The 22,201-nt window shown below is 36.8% G+C and overlaps 1 protein-coding gene and 2 long non-coding RNA genes across 15 annotated transcripts in view; 2 read left to right on the top strand and 1 right to left on the bottom strand.

The window, feature by feature from the left end:
* The window catches only part of ROBO2 (roundabout guidance receptor 2), a 1,778,513-nt gene that overhangs the window by 1,384,907 nt on the left and 371,405 nt on the right, over positions 1 to 22,201 (top strand). The gene's annotated exons all lie outside the window — the stretch shown is intronic.
* Positions 6,801 to 16,666, top strand: LOC126949348 (uncharacterized). 2 transcript variants are annotated; one of them, XR_007723673.1, is made up of 3 exons: positions 6,801 to 10,296; positions 11,474 to 12,414; positions 16,095 to 16,666. It is a non-coding gene; the product is annotated as an uncharacterized LOC126949348 (long non-coding RNA). The 2 variants fall into 2 exon arrangements; XR_007723672.1 differs by lacking the exon at positions 16,095 to 16,666 and adding an exon at positions 13,604 to 13,944 and having other exon boundaries at positions 6,818 to 10,296.
* The window catches only part of LOC126949350 (uncharacterized), a 38,745-nt gene continuing 28,947 nt past the window's right edge, over positions 12,404 to 22,201 (bottom strand). For both annotated transcript variants that reach the window (XR_007723676.1, XR_007723675.1), the window contains 3 exons: positions 20,801 to 20,902; positions 14,710 to 14,880; positions 12,404 to 12,545 (listed from right to left, as the gene is read on the bottom strand). This is a non-coding gene — a long non-coding RNA (uncharacterized LOC126949350). The remainder of the gene's footprint in view (positions 12,546 to 14,709; positions 14,881 to 20,800; positions 20,903 to 22,201) is intronic.

The following is a 22,201-nucleotide window of genomic DNA, read 5'->3' as shown; positions in this document are numbered from 1 at the left end:
AGGCCAAAGCAAGCCATATCAGGGAAAAGAACAGCTTTCCAGCAAGCAGGATATAGCCCAGCCGTTGTAAGCAAGTACAGCACAAGGCCGAGCACACACGGCCCAGTGAATGCTTTTTGTGGCTGAGAAGCTTCACAGAGCAGGTGGGATTGTAGAGGTTCTTTTGAATACTGAGATGAGGGGACCTGGCAAAGTTTAATTGGCAAGCTGTTGTAGTCAAATGCAGAGACCATGAAAATGGGCATGCATTATGGACATGAGTAGGGAGCTAGCACAGTATTTCAAAAAGAATGATTGCTAGAAATAATAGGAAATAACTATGTAGGAACAGAAAAGAAATAAAAACGTTAATTTTTAGGAAGTGCAAATAGTGAAAATAAAGAAGGGCAGTGCAGTCTGTGTGTAAACAGTGAAAAACCCTCTGCATAGTTGTACTTGGATTTTCAGCAACATTAGCTTAGCGTAGGAATGACTGCCTAACTAATCTCATTATTTGTTCAGAATTCAGGGCATTTCTGATTTTCTAATTCCAGCTTACAAGATAAGAGATCACAGGTGTAATTGAAGATGTTGTTACCAGTATTTTTGGTTCGTATTATGGGTTAAGTTCAGCAATACATACTGAGAAAAAATAATGTGTAATAACAAGGAACAATGTTATAAAAACCTTTTGATAATAATATGTCGAGATACGTCATTTTAACCTGTCTGATAAGGAAAGTGCTTTGTTATAATGCCATTTAAACTTTTTTTTTGGCTAAAATGTCTTGAGTAGAATCTGGGGAAAAATAACTTACATTAAACTCTGCTATACTGGAAGTGTATGACAAAGAGTATTGATTTTATAATCTGTTGGGGAGACAAATTCCCTTGTGAATAAAAATACAGTAGGCTGTAAAGTTTGAAATAAGGTGTCAACATGTCAGAGTAAGGGCAACATGCCATGAAAAATGTGTATATGAGATTTGAAAGGTACATGTAGTTCAAATTCACTTGTATAAAGTTCAAGTGAAAGTGTAGCTGGAAATTTTAGGTCAACACTCAAGTTAAAAGCAAGATTACTGCTGGTGTAAGTTATAACCAAAATAATGAGACAATAGACCAAATAACCTGTGAGACAGGGAAATATGAGTGCTTTAAAAGTTTAAGTCTATGTCCTACTTTTTAGCTAGTTGTATATTCATCCCCAATTGTTTTTAAGTTTAGAAATTGAGAAATTATACTCATTTTTGTCAGAAGACTAGATAGTTTTTAAAGTCCAGGTAAGATTAGCTGGGCATGGTGGTGCACGCCTGTAATCCCAGCTGCTCAGGACGCTGAGGAACGAGAATCGTTTGAACCCAGGAGGTTGCGACTGCAGTGAGCCGAGATCGCGCCATTGCACTCCAGCCTGGGTGACAAAGGGAGACTTTGTCTTAAAAAAAAAAAAAAAAAAAAAAAAAAAAAAAAAAAAAAAAAGTCCAATGAAGAATTTCATGCCTTTCACCACTTTCCTTTGCTGATCCTCTTCTTTTAAATCCTACTTCATCTTCAAAGTCTAGCACGAAGGCCTCCTTAATGACCTTCTAGCTGTGAGTAAGCTAAATCTCTCTTCCTAACTTCCAAAATACCATTCTTTGGGAATTTATCTGTGCACATGAATTTATGTACCTGTCTAATCTCCCCAGTCAGGTTGTCTTGAGGACAGAATTTTATTTAATTCGTGGATGCTCTGCAAGGAGTTTCCTTATGTACAAATCCTTCTTGACTGGATGATGCTGGAGCCTCTCTCTGCTTCTTTCTGTATTCTCCCACTTTACATCCCAGCTCTGCCCAACAGCTGACTGAGCTCTGCCCGTCGGTTCTCTTTTCCTGGATTGGCCTTTCCCGGCACGTCTCCTCGGCTAATTTCTTCTAAGTCTTCAGTTTGCATTTAAGATCTCGCTTCCTGATACTCTCCTCATATTCACATCTCATTTAACGACTCTTCGCTCTGTTCTCAGAAAATTACCTTCTGCTATTAAAGTTAGCATTTCACACACCTATTATTGCCTGTTTTCGTCTGTCTCCTTGAACAGAATTTCTTCTCTCTCTGAGATGAGAATCATAAGATTCATGGTCAGTGTTAAAAAATATTAGGAAGGCATATAAGAATTAGCATTCATGGAATGTAAGCACCATGGAAGTTGCAAATTTGTTTTGCGTGTCTGTATGTCTCTGGTGCTTGGAACCATGCCTGGCCCACAGTATATCTTCAATAAAATAGTTGTTGAATGAATCAATGAATAAAGGAATGAAAATATTATGTATTTTAAAAAGAAAACAATTGGTTACTAAGAGGTTGTATTATAAATAATGATTACAGCTGAATGAAAGTACTAAAAATTTAAATGATGACACAATGATAAATGAGAGTAAGTAGAACTTAGTATTTGGAAGTAAAATAAAGAGCAGGAACAAAAAAAGGATGATTGCTTACTAGCGGCTGTTCTTAGACAAATAAACCCTTATTCTCTGGAAGTTTACCTTAGCATTTCAGCAGCTGACAATAATAAAAGGAGTAAGAGGTATGAAAAATTACATGTCATTTTACAATCACTTCCGTGCTTTGTCTGTTTGCTGCATTGTGATGGTTCAGATGGTTCCATTTGACCCCAACCTCTAGCTGTTCCAACCTCAGAACCAATATTTATTGCCACATATGGGCTGTGCATGGCAGCTGCAAAATCCAGATGCCAAGCTTTGGAATGTATTTTTACGGCGGCACCATCTGGGGCTCTGGCCAGCCTTCTTTATTGTCTCTTGAATGTTTACACTAATAGCTTTGCTGGGCTGTGGCACTACCTGTGGGACACGCTGAGGGTCAGGCCGTTTATGAGCTCATCTTGTCATTCTAGTTAGAATTTCCCTTTACATGTCTCTCACATGCTATCAACTTATTCCTTTTAATGTATCTACAATGCCTGAGGAAAGCCATAAAACAGGTGGTCATCGAGACTAGGAAAGAAAAGGACTGTTTTCACAGTGGTGGGTCCATGCTATTCATGGGTTCTCAACAGCTCATTTGTGAGTTTTGGGGGAAATCAGAATACTTTTTCAATTTATTGAATGTTATTTTGCTTATGTATCATTGTAAGAGAAGATATACATTATTATAGCTCTTAACCCAACTTACTGGAGTAGCGTCTTGATCTCTAAGGGAGGTGATAATACTCCACAGCACAAATGAACAGTATTTTAGTTCTTAGGGAAACTTTTAAAAATAGTTTATTTTCAGCCATCAATGAGTTGACTCATTTGAAGATTCACTTGCAACTTAGGATGGATAAAATGACTATTCGTGATCCTTAGAACCATGATTTAGGAAATTCCTCAAAGGTGATTCAAGTAGATTCACGGTTTTGAATTGTGAGAAACCCATCATTCTAAAGGAATGAATGAAACACAAAGATTCAGATCAAGTAATATTCTAGTGTATCATATCCAGAGAAGATAGTCGGCTCTGAGAGTTTAACTGATAAAGGAATGAATGAAACACAAAGATTCAGATTGAGTAATGATTTAGTGTATCATATCCAGAGAAGATAGTCGGCTCTGAGAGTTTAACTGACTTATCCAAGGTCACACAAGCCGTAGATTCAGAGTCAAAGTGAAGATGAAGTTTGTCCCATGCTTTGATGACAGTAGGACTTGTCAGGAGAGTCAGTCCTGGTAATTGAGTCCCTGAAATGATGAAATGACCTAAATGATTGTGCAACGTTCCTATTTACTTTCACGGCCCTGACACTGTTCTGCCCCAGTGGGTAACCTCACCTTTCGGGGGTGGCTTTGGGGGTAGAGGCTGTGGAGCAGAACTGCAGTCAGACAAGGAACATGAAGGAAACTGCGTTTGTTTGACCTCCTTGAAACCTCCTCCTGGTAGCTGGGCTTCCTGGGATTGTCACAGAGAGGCTGCCAACTCAGAAGCAGTGACAAAATTAGGCACTCCCAGGCTCACGGTTCCTAATCAATCAGCCTGTCATGTATCTGAGGAGATATTTCAGGGTGAAGAGAGCGTATGAGAAAGCAATTTCCTTGGACTTCGGCCTCTGAATTCTATGTCTGGGGTAGAAATGAGGTGCTTAGTGTTAAATAAAGCCGAGCAGGGAGACAGTGAGGTGAGTCTCATGCATGCCTGGACCCAAATGGCAAATGTGTGCTTGGGGAAGCCACAGGAGGCTCCCAGAAGCAGCCGGAAGGTTCTGCAGCCACTTAAGAAAACAGCCACAATTAGGTCCAAGGGAAGGGTGATACTCTCTCCAAAGACACTGTAAATAGGAAAGCGCTGTTAAAGCTTTTCTGTAGGCTGAGGATAGACCTTTTAAAATGATATTTAGTTTCGGGAAAAAAGAAGACATATTGCTATAATGTGTTGTCAGTTCTCTAAGGAAATGACATAAAAAGGAGATTTTATTGTGGCTTAATCCTTTGTTCTGGAGAACCTGTGCTTTTATATACAGTATATATTTTAATGAAAACCATGACAAGATCACTATTCATAAATCAGCAGTGAAATGCTAAGAGACATATATGCTTACAGCTGCATGCATGTGTGTAGGAGGTCAGGGGGTGCATGTATTTTTTCAGATGGGTTCATTACCACAATTGGAAGCAAATCAGTACAACTATGGCAAAACCCCCTTGCGTTGTTGCCAAAGGATTTCTGATTTCATCTTTTTTTTGTGTGTAAGACAGGGTCTTGCTGTCACTCAGGCTGGAGTTCAGTGGCATATCATACCTGACTGCAGCCTCAAACCCCTGGGCTCAAGCAATCTTCCCACCTTGGCCTCCCAAAACGTTGGGATTACAGGCATGAGCCACCACACCTGGCTTGATTTCGTTCTTTGTGTGAATGAGATAGGAGAAAGCTTTTAGCACTCTGAAATATCCTTAAATTGATTGATATATTCTCAAACTCTCTGAAAAATAGTGGCTTAAAGTTGCCTGCTGCATAGTTTTTGCCACTTCAAAGTTGTACATTCCATTCCTGGTTGGAAAATAAATACTTCACAAAACTATTATAGTTGGACACAAATATATCAACAACTCCATCATTTCATACAATAGCTGGAGGATATCTTTGAGATGAAGGTCAAGCAAACATTCGCAAGTAAAGCCATAGGTTATATGTGGTGGATAATGTCCAGTGATTGGAAACACATCAGAGGAGCTACTACGTCCTTGTTTGGAAATCTGTTTTGCAGATTGAAAAATGACAACATTGTGATGCATAAATTACTAGAGACTTACACGGAATAAAGAAAGTAAGTAGTAAGTTAAATGATCAATTGGAACCCAGTTTTTATTGCATGAAGGACTCACAAATGGGTACTTGTGCTGATAGGTGTACTGAGACTTGTGTATTCACAATGAGAAAGCGTAAGTGTCTTTGGATGGGCCTTAGCTGTACGTCCTCGTAAGTAATATATTACAACTGAAGAAATCCCTGAGGTACTTCTGGCAGGGCCCCAGCTTCAAGTTGAACCTGAAGTAGACAGTAAGCTTACAACGCTTGTGCCTGAGTGCACACACACACTCGCCCTTCAAAAATACATGCCAAAAAAAGCTTCCTGGAAAAAATAATTTTAAAAAGTCCCTGAAAGCTACTTGGAAAGTCATACATATGTTAACTTTGGTCATTTAGCGTCATAAATTGAAGTTGGAATATCAGAAAATAGGCAGATCTGACCGTCCCGCATTCCCCAGCGTTGACAGTAAGTCTGAGACAGCAGATGAGGTTGGATGCCAGTGATGGTGACAATGGTGATGAATGTGATGAATGTGATGATGAAGGTGGCAGCTAAGCTTTATTGAGTTTTGCTGTGAACTAAATGCCACTCTAAATACTTTAATTCATAAAATTCTCACAACAGTTTACTGTATGTCTGAGAACACTGAGACACAGTGCTTACATTGTCTGAGTAACACGGTAGCTAAATGCAAGATTCTGTTTTCTGTGTTGTAGTGAAATACCATCGAGCTCAGTGGAACAAGTTGCAGAATAATTTGTAGAATCATTAGGTCAATGAGGGAATTTGAAATTCTGAACTATGGTGGTAGAAAAAAAAGGCCCATTTCAAATAGACATGACTTCAGAGAGGCAAAGCTAAATTTTAAGCCATTTACTTGCCAGTTTTTATTTTTATTTTAGTATTTTTAAGTTTTATTTTAAGTTCAGGGTAAATGTACAGGTTTGTTCCATAGGTAAACTTGTGTCATGGGAGTTTGTGGTACATATTATTTCATCACCCAGATATGAGGCCTGGTACCCATTAGTTATTTTTCCTGATCCTCTTCTTCCTCCCACCAGCCACTCCCTGATAGGCCCCAGTGTGTGTTATTCCACTCTGTGTGTCCATGTGTCCGCATCATTTAGCTCCCACTTATGAGTGAGAACATGTGCCTTTTGGTTTTCTGTGCCTGTGTTAGTTGCTAATGATAATAGCCTCCAGCTCTATCCATGTCCCTGCAAGGGATATAATATCGTTCTCTGATGGCTGCATAGTGTTCCATGGTGTATACGCACCCATTTTCTCTCTCTCGTCTACCACTGATGGGCGTTAGGTTGATTCCATGTCTTCGCTGTTGTGAATCAGGTTGCAGTGAACATGAGTGCATGTGTCTTTATAATAGAATCACTTATATTCATTTGGATCTATACCAGTAATGGGATTGCTGGTAAAATGTTATATCTGTTTTTAAAGTTAGAATTTGTTTACTATGAACCACTCAAAATACTTTAATTTGCACATGCGTGCATGCACGCACACACACACACACACACACAGAGCATTACTTAGATAATCTAAGCATTGTGTCTTGGTATTCTCAGATGTAAAATAAACTATTGTGAGAATTTAATGAATTAAAGTATTTAGAGTGGCATTTGGTTCATAGCAAAACTCAATAAAGTTTAGCTGTCACCTTCATCATCACATTCATCATTTTTATCACCATCATCATCACCATGATCGTTATCAACCTCATCTGCCAGTTTTTAACCCCACTGCCATAGGTGCCACTCCAAATACTTTAATTTGATTTTTAAATTCAGTGCTTGTAACAAATGGAAAAAAAAAACAGCCATGATTTTCTTCTAAAAGATTTTTAAACAAAAATTATATGAGTAGTTATAAAAACAGAAGACTGTTCATAGATCTTGATCTAGGTATAAACTTAAAAAGATCCAGAAAAATTTCACTTCTCAGCTTTGTTAGTCTTATTTATTTAACAATCCCTGACTTTGTTCATTGTTTGCGAAATCTATCTCGGCTTCCTTTATTTCACACCAAACTGGTTTTGTGCAATTGCCATTTCACATGAACATCTGGATTTTTTTTTCTCTTGTGCTTGTGTACATTTGGAGAAAGATAGTAATTTTCATCCAAATTTATTCTACTTTCCTCAGGTTTATTCTCAGCCATCAGAGGAATGTTAACTGTACATGTTCATAATGATTTTTAAAATTCTAAAAAAGATCTATGTCTGCTAGGAAGAGAAATATCCTTTAATTTGTCAACGTGATCCTTCTAGAGGAGTCAGTAGTATTTTTTTTTTTTTTTTTTTTTTGGTATGATCTTCCTTCACCATTCACAGACTTCTAGAATCACAGCTTTATATGCTGGTTAATTCTACCATATAGATGCATATATAGTAAGATGGAGGCATTTCTCTCAAGTTCCTTTAACACTCTGTTTCTTTGATATTTTTCTTAGTCATTGCTGCACTTCTGACAAGTCTAGAGAGTTGTCTTTTTGTTTATTGTCAAATAGATGAAGAGTATAGTTAAGATATTATATTTCAACAATTTAAAAAACTATAATGCAGTCTGTAACTTTAGGTGTATCACTTTAGAAAAATCTCTTTATTCTTGTTCCTTTAGAAATACCTTGAACAATTACAAACTCTTCTGGATTGATGATTGCCCATTTTTCTACTTAAACACTAAATTTGGTCACTTAAACTGATGGAATTGGAATGTGGTATCATTAGATATCTATTGCAACTCAGAAACCAATTTCTTCTAATGTGCTCCTCCAAGGGCTTCATTTGTATTGTCTGATTCATCCTTACATCCCCATGACATAAAAGAAGGGCAGGCATCAGTTATCCCCATTTGCCAATTGAGGAATCTGCGAGCAGAAAACAGAGGCACTGGCCTCTAGTTACACACTGTGTCAGAGGCAGGAGTAGGCAAAGATACTACTTTTGTTCACTGCCAATCCACCCTTCATTAGTCACTAGCCTCCTTATTTCTTAAGGTGTAGGCCATTAGACGATTGATCTTGTCGGGAAAATAACATCTGTTTTAAAACTCGATGCCTTTTACAAGTTTATATGCCTTGATATAATTTTAATAGGTGCATCATTGCCTGCTTTTCTTCATGAGAGATGATATAAATGTGAAAAAATACACTTGCAGAAATGAAATGAAAATAATAAATAAAGCCCTCTTCCATTTCCATTATTCTAAGTCATGCTGCTTGAGACTTCAATCTCAATATGATGTTAATAGAACCATTAGATATGATTCATACCATACATAAGACATTTCTATTGACAATTTCATCTTGACCAAGGGTCAATGGATCCATTACAATGCAAATCTTACTATATACTTTCCATCTAAATCAAAAGAATTTGGTCTTGTGTCCACTCTAATATGTTTCATGAAGTAGAATCCAATCTCAGACATGAAGTACACATCTGTTTCTCATACTAAATCATGCCTGTTCCTATTTGCTCTCAATTTAAAAAATAATTAATTATGTTTTACATCAATAGACTACTCTGGGGTATTTAAAGAAATGCCTAGGGTTTATGAGAATCCAAGTTTGCCCCTTTAATACATACCAACCTGTAAGGAAAATTCATTCGTGGACGTGAGTCTCTTAATTTTGGGGGGTGCATATATAGCTATTCTACATATTTGGTAAGATACACAGAATCAGGACATATTCCGAAAGATTACCTAACTCAGTCTTGTAAAGTACAGGAATGAACTGAGGTTTCAATCAGTGTTTCAGATAAGCAGAAGAATGTCTCATTAGGCACAGGATTTTTTTTAAACTTTCGCTTTTCCCCACACTATTTCTACTTTTTTTTTTCTTCATCTCTTATTCCCTCACTTTTGGGCATCTTTCAGAATCCTCCTCTATTCAGTATTCTAGGTAGCTTATGAATTGTAATCTAACCTTGATATGGACAATCATTGAGCCCATTTCTGGCCACCTTTAAGTTTCAGGGCTGTCCTGATCTCCTGTTCTCTCTTCCCTTTCCTTGTCTGTATTATTTTTCTTCTTGAGCTGAGCTGCTGCTTCTCTCTATTTGTGCACCACAACAGAAGGTGCTTCCTGCTACAGATGAGGTTAAAGGCGCTGAGGAGGAGCTGAACAAGACCCTACGCAAAGGCCTTTTCTCCCCTAGGTTCCATGACACTGCATCCGTACTCTGGTCTCACCACACTCCTCCATCTTCCTTTCTTCTTTCTTGGAAAGTTGGTGATGAACTTTGAACCAGGAAGGGGTTCTGTATAAATCCCTGATCTACTAATCCTCGCTGTGTGATCTTGGGCAAATCCTTTAATCTTGCCTAGTCCTCAGTTTTGTCATCCATAAAATATTGATAATAATTATCCACATCAGAAGACTGTTGTGAGAATGAAATTAAGTGATTTATGTAAGGGTCATAATGCCCAGCTCAAAGTAGGTATTCAAGCATGTTGTTGCCTTGCTCCCTCTTTACTCTCTCTTTTTATTTTTTCCAATTTCTCTCCAAAATATTTGATTGTGTGAAACAAAAAAGGTTTATTCTTTTCAAGCTTACCACTATCCAATTACATAGCTACAAACTGATGAGGTTTTCCAGTATTTATTCCTTTCAAAGCGATTTACTTCTTGTGGGTTATCAATAGCTAAACATATTTTTTCCTCTTTCAGTTATGAAAGACATTCTCAGACTTGCAAAGCTTTAATTTTTTGTTCAAGACATTGAAATATAAAAGTTCAGGGATTATTCAATGATGTTAACTACTGAATGTACACAGAAAAGATCTTAGTTGCAATCTAGTTTGTGTGCCTGTTCAAACATGCCCAGGACTCCCAAGTTCAAAGGTTCTCTCTACACGTAAGTGGTAGTCAAAAGTATGAGTCGTTTTATTGCTGGCAGCCTTAATTTATAAATGGAAAACATCTAAAGCTGCAAAGTACAATAGTCCAGAAACTTTTCCTTAGCAATCCAGTTCTTGGACATCACAGGGAAACTCAGCAGAAAGAAATGGTAAGTTAATTGTTGAAATGTTTCACATTCCCAGGTTAAGTTTCTTAGAGGTATTTGCGCCTGCCTCACCTGCACCTCTGTTACTGTCTATGACATGCTCCACCACCCTGGAAAAGACAAATGTCTATTTGAAAGGAGAAGGGTGTTTATTAGTGGGTACCTGATTATGGGAGGCGATTCTAGTGTGGAAAAGATGGGTTGGAGTATGGGGCATCTGTGAAGAAAAATAAATAAAACAGTTTATTTTTAGTGGGACTGATCCCTCTTGCTCATGCATTAGTGCTTGGCTACAGGAGAGTAGTAATTTATTGATGCAGACGGCTATGTAAAGTGCATGCAATTTGTGAGGGGGCTTGACCCTTGACTGATGGGCCATATGTTGTAAAGCCCTGGGGGCGTCATTTGCCTCCCTCTCTTCCTCTCTCTGTCTCTGCACCTAGGGTCCTTGTTCAATCACCACATATTGAATATAGACTTACTAACTCCCCCAATAAATCTCCAACTAATGGCTCACTAAGGCCATAACTTAACCCTTTCTACACAACAGAACACATTATTTTGCATCATGATCACACTCGGTGAAATAAAAGATAAATATTATATGACCTGCCTAGAACAGAAAGCAAATTGTTGTAAAATGCCGTTCCCTGCTGGGTATTCGCTGCATTTGGATGTAGTAGGGTTGCTTTGAGCTTGCTGAATTATATCGTTCTATTCTGCCGTGTTATAATTACAGCTTAGTGTTATAACATAATTCTTAAATACTGTTAATACACCACATGAGAGAAACATTAAATGTTTTTTAATTAGCTTCTTTTGTCTGAGTCTTCTTTTTTTCCTAGTAAAATATGGAACATATGCTCAATAAAAAAATGCATGTATTTTTATTCTCATGTAGAGGCAAGTTTTTAGAAAATATATTAGGGCATTTGTATGGAATGACAGAAAAAACGTACGGCGTATGTTTTAAATACTTACTGTGCTCTGAATTTTCTATAGGACCCATTCCAGCAGAAAGACTTAATGAAACTATTCATTCACAGCTGCAGCACTGGAATTTCCTTATAATGTGGGCTGTCGGAGTCCTAAATGCCACCTGAAAAAGGGTCTAGGACACCAAGACTAGAAAAAAGTCATTTCTGCCGATACATTAACTTCATTTTTTCCCATCCAACAGTAAAACGGAGTAAATGGAACTATTCAGTGATGAGCACACCAGCAGTCTCTGTAATACTCGGGAAACCCGCCAGTTGCCTGATGCTTATTCCCAGCCCTTGGATAAGGGAGCAGAACGTGTCTTCCTTGGAATCTTGAGACAACCGCAAGCAAGAAGCAGGCATCTATCGCCAATCTAGAGTCTCAAGTTGAGTTTTCGTATCTACTCCTTTTCCCCTTTCTGGGCACAGCTCTTGGTAGGTTTAGCAACAATTTAGAGAGCCTGGTAGAATGTAGGAAGACCACAGGTTTGGCCAGTGCGTAGCCCATCTATAGAAACGGTAGCCAGAGCTGAGTATCTCTAGCTATATTGTATGTTTGTAATAATTAGCTTCCCATAAAACAATTTGTCTTCTAGATAGCTTGCTACTGCAGTGTTCACAGCTTGTGTGTGATAGGTTTTTTATAATATCGCTGAGCATCTTATATAAATTAAGTAGGAATATAATGTTTGATTGCTACCAGATCTGGTTTCATATCCTGTGTTGGTATAAAAAATAGGTTTTGTAATTTTTTTTATCCTAACTAATGAATAATTTCCTTACACTATAGTGAAAATCCAGGTCTCTGAACCAATTAAAAGAAAGATGAAATTTCGTGTACACATACGCTGTGTTAAAATGTTCGTTTATGAGTGACTAGTCTTATCAACATGGGTAACTGATGTAGAAAAAAATATTCAAATATACAGGAAAGAAGGCATTGTCTTCTGTCCTAAACCCAGCCGACTTACACACACAATGCAGGCAGAAAGGAAATCAGCATAAATAAACCATGCATTCCCAATTGAATCTCAATAATTTAAACATAAATCCTTTAGGCTTTGATACCTTTTCTCCACATGGGCTTTTCTTTTGGATTTGGCGCTCCTGGCATCATGTAGAATTCATCTGCGAGCCACAGGTAAATACAGTTTCCATAACCCTTTAATAAACAGTCCACTTTGAGGTTATGTTCCATAATTTAAGAAATTCCAACGAAAACATGGTTGGTAAGGAGTTTTACAAGATGTGTGTGTGTATCAATATATTTGCCTATAAAAAGGAACCAACATTTTAAAGCATAAATTACCAACTTTCCTACATACACCATGCACAAGGGAGGGACATCTATAATACATGTATTTCTGAGACTGACAACAAGCAAGGATGAATTGCTAATATTCTGCTTACCATGTATTGGAAAAGTCTCCACGGTTTTCAGGAAATGTGGTGAGAAAAACTTTTCTCTGTTCTGATGTATTTTCTCTCTAATTATAATTTGGCATCTAGAATTTGTTATTTCTTTTAAAAATAAACTAAACTGCATAGCAAACTATATTGATTTTAGTTTTCAAAAGCCCTCTAATTAAAATAGCAACTTAACAGCAAATGGCCATGAAGTATTTCAAAATAAAAAATGATGATGTAAATTGAACGTGTCAACTGAAGTTGGTACAAATGAAGATGAAGAAAATAGTTACCTTCATTTATTCTATGTTTCATATCGTGCCTTTTCCCAGTTCTTCAGTTAGTTAATGTAGCTATAATGAGTTTGTACTCCTTAGAAGCAGCCAACAGACTAAGCTTTTCTTTAAGAACATTCTAAATGACTCAAATCAATACCATTTCCTAAATGAAAACTTTCTTGGCTCAGATTTAAAAGACCTATGGCTGTTGGCTTGTTCTTTATGCTAGCCCAACAAAATGCCAAGTAATCTTGCAAGTAAGACTCTGCCACATTCTGATATCAACGTTGTCAATGAGAAAACTGAATATATTCTTCTCTGTGTATATACATTCAGAAACATTGAATTATAATTTGCCTCTTAAAGTCATATAATTATCTGGTATTACATTGAGTTATTATTGAACATATTCATTAAAATGCCTCAGTATTGAACTCAATGGTTCAAACTATTTGCGTAACCCAAAACCCTTAATCATTGACATTTGAAGATGGCTGTTGTCTTTTTTAACTAATAGAACAAAATTTATTTTTAGTACAAAAATTTCAAGAAGATATATGAATAACTACTTAGGATTGAAATGTCATGTTAAATACTAAAGGAAAGTTGGAATTTGTTTTGTTTTTTAAAATGGTTTCTGGCCAGGCACAGTGGCTCACACCTGTAATCCCAGCACTTTGGGAGGCCGAGGCGGGCGGATCACAAGCTCAGGAGTTCGAGACCATCCTGGCCAACATGGTGAAACCTCGTCTCTACTAAAAATACAAAAAGTAGCCGGGCGTGGTGGCGGCGCCTGTGGTCCCAGCTACTTAGGAGGCTGAGGCAGGAGAATCACTTGAACGTGGAAGGCGGAGGTTGCAGTGAGCCACGTTCGTGCCACTGCACTTCAGCCTGGGCGAGAGAGCGAGACTCCGTTTCAATAAATGGTTTCTATGTCATTGTTGAAAGTGATAATGATTTTTATGTACATGATTATATGAGAAATAACATTTTATCAATGCACATGTAGGGTACATTTTTATATTTTTTATTTATCAGGAATTCCACATTTTTTGTGCAAACACTGTATGTTATTATTTTTATCTTCTATGTAATATATAATAAATCAACAAACATTTATCGAACACCTACTCTGTGCTAGGTGTTAGAATGATAACATTGAATAATATTATCTCCTCTGCCTTGAAGAACTTTCAGTGTAAGCTACCATAATATTTGCCTGAGGATTTTTCATGTTTTTCTAACAGTTTATAAAATTCCTATATTTGGAGGCTCTCCAGAAACAGAGGGAAAGGGACTAGTAAAATTATAGTTGAAAGGTACGGTGTATTTTGGGGGACAAACATTTGTGTCACTGTATTTGTTTTATATGATATTTTTAAGCATGGCCCCATTCCCCTGACAGAAGTGAATTTGCCAAGCATTAGCCTGGGGTATTTAGAAGTAACAGCTGAAGGATTAAGGAAACATCAGCACTGAGTGTGAGGAAGTCAAGCGTGGTTAGAACCTCCACCGTGTGCTATTCTTAGCCATTCGTTCGCTACAAAATCACATCAGTAGTTTTCAGTGACATTTGTAACTGTCCCTGTACAAAAGATAATAAAGTAGAAGAAAATAAAATCAGAAGTGAAACAGTTCAAGTACTACTAAGACGTACCCTGGCGTTTGTTGGTTTTGGGTGCCCTAAATGACATATTAACAGAGAACTGCCTTGTAGTGAAATGAGATGCCCCCACGGGCCCTAACTTTACCTTCATCCTGTTGTTTCATCATTTCAAGGATCTTTCCTTATGGTTAACCCCTTTTCATCTTCTGAACAAGTTCTTACAGCCAGAGGGTTTGAAAACGTGCTATTTTTAGCATGCTTCTGAGTGGTGGATAGTGGTTGGGAATTTCTTTGCCTGCTGCATGAATACTCTTCCCTGCAGAGTGTAGAAAGAAGCACTTAATTTGGAGCTTTTCATTTTGGTTAGTAAAACTGCAAACATAGCACAGGTGGCTATAATTTTATACCGTGTGAGTAAAATTATTATTTTTCTTTCCTTGTCAACCTTCTTGTTTGATCATCTGAAACCCACAAGATGGGGAATTACAGAAACTGATCTTTTAAATTGATGAACTAATTTAAGATACTCTTTGAAAAGGAACCCAAACTTGCTATGTAATCTGTATTAGACCGTTCTCACACTGCTATAAAGAAATACCTGAGATTGGGTAATTTATAAAGAAAAGAGGTTTAACTGTCTCATCATTCCACAAGCTGTAGAGGCAGGATGGCTGGGGAGGCCTCGGGAAACTTACAGTCATGGCAGAAGGCGAAGGGGAAGCAGACATGTCTTACGTGGCAGGAGCAGGAGGAAGAGAAGGGCGGGGGGGGAGGGTGTCACACACTTTTAACCAACCAGATTTCATGAGGACTCGCTCACCGTCACAAGAACAGTAAGGGGGAGATACGCCCCATGATCCAGTCACCTCCCACCAGGCCTCACCTCAAACACTGGGGTTACAGTTTGACATGGGATTTGAGTGGGAGCACAAATCCAAACCATATCACGGCAAAATGTAAAATTGTTAGGGATGGGGAAAGATTTATAAATGTAGGGTCCAAGTTAATGTAAAAGTGATCGCATTGTCTACCAGGGACTGTTATTGGGCCTGCACCTTTATCACAGCGGGTCATAGTTTCATTATTGTGATTATGCCGTAGTTTTGTAAAAACCTTTACCAGTGATTTTAGATATAAGATGTTGCTATTTGTCAATTTTTAGGTTGTAATCTCATCTCGTATGTTAGAAAGTATCCTTATTTTGTAAAAAAATCTATCTATCTATATATATTTAGATTAATCTTCTATTAAGGATCAGATATTCATGTTCAAACATTAGATTTCCCTGATAATCCACTTTTTAGATAATTTCAGCTTTTATTTTAGGTTGAGGGGGCACACATTACAGGTTTGTTACAGGGGTTTATTGCATGACAATGAAGTTTGGGTATGAATGATCCCATTACACAGGTGGCGAGCATAGTACCCAATATGTAGTTTGTCAGCCTGTTTCCCTTCCTTTTTCCCCGCTCTAGTAGTCCCCACTGACCACTGTTCTTATTTTTGTTTCCATGTGTACACAATATTTAGCTTCCACTTATAAGAAAATGTGGTACATATACACTATGGGATATATGCAGCTGTACCAAAAGAACAAAATGCATATATGCAGCAACAAGAATGCAGCTGGAGGCCATTAACCTAAGCAAATTGACGCAGGAACAGAAAACTAAACACCGCATGTTCTCACTTAGAAGATATCTTTGAATGGTGTTGTCAGACAGACTCAAGCATGGATCCTTGCTGAGGTACCAGAATCTTGACTGGTTATGATTCAAAAACAACTGAAGAGTATTCATGGATCTGAGTCTTACATACAAAACAATGAAAGAAATCTGGCAATTTTATTTAGCTGGTACTGAAGTTTAGATGATGTGTTGCATAAAATTATAGCAAGTAATACAATTTCCTTTGGCTAGTTGGTCATTCTCTTTCTCTTTATGGTTTCTGTTCTTGTACAGATTTCTAACTAGTGATATAGAACAATAACTTGGATGACTTAAAAACATTATGCTAAATAAAAGGAGACAGACTCAAATGACTATATGCTTAATGGTTTGCTTTATATAAACTTTTTGAAGAGGTAAAACTGGATTGTTGGAAAGTAGATCAGTGCTTTGCAGGGGCCAGGGTTGGGGAGGGAATTGACTGCAAAGACCAGAGGGAACTTTTTGGTGTGGTGGCCGTGGTCTGCATCACCATTGTGTCATGAATGTCAAGACTCATCTAACCTTTTCTAAAATTTATTAATTTTTGTCTGAAAATTATATCCAAAAAAAGATGTTAGAATTTCACTTTGGTGTGAATATAACCTAGACAAGTTGATATTTTTTCCTGTTTTTTTTTTCCCCATAAGTTAAAGCTATACTGAGTGTATTAATGAAGTTATTAATAAAATCATTTATAACCCTAATATATTCCTAGTTCTATATAAGCCGACTTTACCTGTAGTTACTATGTATTTGAAGAGAGTCCATTGAAATATAAATTATAAACCAAAACTAAACACTTTTTTCCCAAGAAACATTCATCACACAGGTGCATATAAAATACATGCATTTTACATCCGAATTTGCATATAAAGTTGTAGGAAAATTAGAAAGCATATGGTCTTTTCTTCTTTTTCATTGTCTAAAAGCACTAAAGCCAAATAACTTGGCATGATTCTTCTAGTTTTACTCCTTTTAAATAGCTTTATTGTCAGGCAGATGGGGAGTGCTACTCACTTATTAAAATTACACTTGTATATATCGTTAGAATGTTTTATATTTATTCATGAATATAAAATTTTTAGAATTGTCATTTAAAACAAAAAAAAAAAACCTGTTGTAGAGTTGAGTAACAACTGTATTTATCACTTTGAAACCACTTTGAAATATATTGCAGCATGGATGGTTGCCTAATTAATATTTCTGAGATTCAGGTTCTTTTTAATGGTGTTTTTGATGCTCTCCATCTTAGAAAGCAAAAGATAATCATAGACTAGAGATTGAATTACATGGAGAGAATGAACTTTAAGATGTGGCATCTATTCCAAGTTGTATTAGGAAAATATATATGAGAAAACATTATCACATACTTTGTAATAAGTACTTTTCCCCCCTCTGTGAAGAGTTTAAAAATCAGTATTTACAATGGATAGTTTTCAAGTGTGATTTTGTGGGTTAATAATCTGAGCCAAAGAGATGTAACATAGTCCATGAACACCAGATAGTTAAAAGATTCTTCTACTTTAGAGCTTTTTTTTAAAGACTGATTTAAAATTAAAAGATGGAGAGCTCTTTATTCATCACTATTTGGTGCTACAAATTTGAAGAAGTATAAGATAACATTCTTTTGGGTACTTAATGAATATTTTTCAATTAAATATCTGAATTACTAATACATCTCTTAGATTCATATTGCAGCTAGAGAAATAACTACAATCATGTCCCGAAGAACATTTGAAAATGTAGAATTTCTTATTTGACACATGAGAATATATATTACATAATTCATCAATGAAGATAGGTAAATGCATAGATACATACCCAATTTGTTTTGAAGACAAAACTTTTAGACAGTTTTGAGGAGGTACTATGTGATAAGGTAAATGTTATAAAACTGAAGTCAAAACTAAACTGTCTGTCATTCAAAACTATCATATGTCAAAACTTGTTTAGGTAGAACTTTAACAGAACTTCACCATCTTATAATGTCATATCCCTGATAAACTTGAGTGTATGCAGAGAATCTGCCAAAATTTAATGAGCACTTGTCTGAACAACCATTACTTTGTGGCTAAAGATATTTCTTTCCAATTTCTGTCCCCAGTATGGTTACTCTGCCTTTCTAATTTATCCTTGTAATATGTGCAACAAGTGAAGAAATAGGAAGCTTGGGGGAAAATAACTGGTATCCACATGCAGGTATCTCCTGGGTTTTTCTACATTACCTCTTCTTTATCCCTCTTTATTCCTGTTTTGCCAAATAACATCTCTTTCTCCTCATAGCTGCAGTATTCAAATTGTGTTTTTTTTAACACGTGTATCAAATGGATAAAATTTAATAGTTTTAATTGCCAAACAAAGTTGGTATAAGAGTTTCTCCAGGAACACAGTTTGGTGTGCAATATGATACCAAATATATCCTAAAAATTATTTTCTCTTAATTTAGTTATAGATGAAATGCCAGATGTGGCTTTGCAAGGGTGATTAAAATCACCTTAGTCCCTTGGAATCTTTACCTTTGCCCACATAAAGCTATTAAAGGAAACTGGAACCCGCTTTTTCACAATGATGACATCCAATTGTTTTCCCTTATATATAGTGCTATGAAAGTATTCTATGAGTTTGGCAAACATATCTTTGCAATGTGTATGTGTTATGTAGCTTGGATGTATTTCAAAATCTGTAGAGAGGCTGCAAAATTTATAACCATACTATAGAAAAGTTAGGTGTACTCCCTTCGACTCCCCTTCACATTTTCATTGTATCCATGCTTTCCTATGCATGTTCCTCTAAGATAAGAGTTAATAAGTTGTAAAAACAAAAAATAAAACAAAAGAAAAAATATCTCTGATACCTTAGCATAGTATTTCTGAACCACTTTCCATTACTGCCCCTTAAAGGAGTCTTTTCAACAATTTTTCCTAATTGCTATTCCCTTAAAATATTACTACTACAGATAAATATGTCTCTACTATATTTATAGTTTAATACATAAAATGCTTGATTTTTGGCTCATTCCCCTGAATCTATTTTTGCCCCCTTAAGGTTAGCATTGCCTCCCTTGAGCATGCATGCTGTGGCAGTATTCGATTGTCCACTGTAGTTAGGATGCGTTGTCATGTGCTGTTCTGTATCTTCCCTCGTTTGACTTCCCCTTGGAAATGCTTTAATAATTATGGTATTCCAAGGAATAGCCACGGTGGCACTCACTTTTGGTTCCAGCTTCTCGGGAGGCTTAGGCAGGAGGATCACTTGGGCTGAGGAGTTCAAGACCAGCCTGGGCAACTGGAGTCTGTTCTCACATTGCTAATAAAGACGTGCCCAAGATTGGGTAATAAAAAGGAAAAAGTTTAATGGACTCACAGTTCCACATGGCTGGGGAGACCTCACAATCATGGCAGAAGTCGAATGAGGAGCAGAGTCTCATTTTACCTGGCGGCAGGCAAGAGAGCTTGTGCAGGGGAACTTGTATTTCTAAAACCATCAGATCTCATAAGACGTATTTACTACCACAAGAACAGTACGGGGAAAACTGCCCTTGTGATTCAGTTATCTCCACCTGGCCCTGCCCTTGACTGACGGGGATTATTACAATTCAAGGTGAGATTTGGGTGTGGACACAGTCAAACCATAGCAGCAGCAGAGTGAAAATCGTGTCTTTTAAAAAGAAAAGAAGAGAGAGAAATAAATGTACTTTTCTCTCTCTCTCTTTCTTTCTTTTCTTTTCTTTTCTTTTCTTTCTTTCTTTCTTTCTTTCTTTCTTTCTTTCTTTCTTTCTTTCTTTCTTTCTTTCTTTCTTTCTTTCTTTCTTTCTTTCTTTCGAGTTCATTGCATTTTTTTCTTCAACTATTATTTTAAGTTCAGGTGTCCATCTGCAGGGTGTGCAGGTTTGTTACATAGGTAAATGTGTGCCATGGTGGTTTGCTGCACAGATCCACCCATCACCTGAGTATTAAGCCCAGCAGTCATTAGCTGTTCTTCCAGATGATGTCACTCCTGCCGCCCTCCCAACTATAGGCCCCAGTGTGTGTTGTTTCCCCTCTATGTTTCCATGTGTTCTCATCGTTCAGCCCTCACTTATAAGTGAGAACGTGTGGTGTTTGGTTTTCTGTTCATGTGTTAGTTTGCTGAGGATAATGACTTCCAGCTCCATTTATGTCCCTGCAAAGGACATGATCTTGTACCCTTTTTATGGCTGCATAATATTCCATGGTATATATGTACCATATTTTCTTTATCTGGTCTGCCACTGATGGACATTTGGGTTGATTCCATGTCTTTGCTGTTGTGAGCATGCAATGAGCATAGTGCTGCAATGAGCATGCACGTGCATGTGTCTTTTTAATAGAATGATTTGTATTCCTTTGGGTATATACCCAGTGATGGGATCGCTGGGTCAAATGGGATTGTCTTTCTGGTTCTAGATCCTTGAGGAATCGCCACACCATCTTCCACAATGCTGGAAATAATTTACATTTACATTCCCACCAACAGTGTATAAACATTTCTTTTTCTCTGCAAACTCACCAGCATCTGTTGTTTCTTAACTTTTTAATAATCACCATTCTGAGTGGCATGAGATAGTATCTCATTGCATTTTGATTTGCAAGGAAATGCAGTTTTCTTTGTCTGTTTCAGAAAGAGCACAGAAGATGGGAAAAGATGAGAATGAGCCAGCCCCCTCCTCTCTAAAGAGAGAACTCATATTTTGGTTCCTATAGGTGACCTTCTTAGAATTAATATTTATGCCATGAATGAGAAGCCATGTAAATCTCCTTAAAAAGCCATGCTAAAGGATTAAGGCTGTTTGCCGTTATCACCTCCAGTAGCCCTCACAGACTTCCACTACGTTAATGATAAGTGATATGTGTATCCTCCGTTCAGCCTCTACTCTGGCCTTCCTGAGAACACTGTAACTCTTATCTTTCCAAACCCTGTAAATAGATGCATATTTAGGGGTTATGTCCTGGACTATGGTACACTGTTGCCAGAAAAGAAATATAACACAAAACCACATATACCAACTTTATGAATTAGGCTAATTTATGCAAGATGATGATATGTGAATGATTATAAATTATGAGTTATTATTACATATAGTAAATGCTTATTAGAATCCGTGTACAGTGTTATAAACTTTCCATAGACTTCCTAATTTATATCCTCACAATAAACCTATAGATACTTTTATTATTTTTACTTTATATATAAGAAAAATAATATCCAAAGTGCATTTTAAATACTGGTTTAAATAGCTAATTTTATTGGATGGTTATAATGAGAGAAGAGATTATAAAAATCAGAGTTGACTAATTTTAGCTTCACTTTTTTATGGTGCCTTTCTATCTTCCCAGTGGTGGAGATAATAGCAATAAGAACAAAAATAAAATAGGCACCAGGATGAAAACAGGCAAACAAAAATATGACTTACATTCAAACTCAGACTCTAAAATTGGCTGTTTTGAAACTAACAATTGTTCTAATCATAATCATGGTAACAGCTGGCATTAGTGAACTACTTACTAAATCATCTTCACCTTCACAGCAGCACTTTTATTTTACTGAAGAGGAGACAAAGGTCAGAGATGCTAATCATATTCCTTAGATTCTAGACCTCAATATTTTATCAGTGATGGTCTTGATTATTTGTTGCAAGATGTGTTAAGGGTAATTAAATGGCATTCTAAGAAAACTGACAATGTCTCTTTTTTTCACATAAACAATTATCACAATATAAAATGAGTAGAACGTGCTGTTTTTTTTTTAAACGCCTAAATTTTTAGAATGGTATATATTTTCTGAATATAATTGCCCATGACAATAAATTTTTTTAACTCTTTTGAGTTTAATACAATGTACCTTTTCTTTTGAAAATTTTCAGTAACTTAATGATGGCATTGCTTATATGGAAAACAGTATGCAAATGAC

Source organism: Macaca thibetana, chromosome 2 (assembly GCF_024542745.1).
Source record: "Macaca thibetana thibetana isolate TM-01 chromosome 2, ASM2454274v1, whole genome shotgun sequence".
In the NCBI taxonomy this organism is placed as follows: Eukaryota; Metazoa; Chordata; class Mammalia; order Primates; family Cercopithecidae; genus Macaca; species Macaca thibetana.
This window is presented reverse-complemented; position numbering and strand designations above follow the sequence as displayed.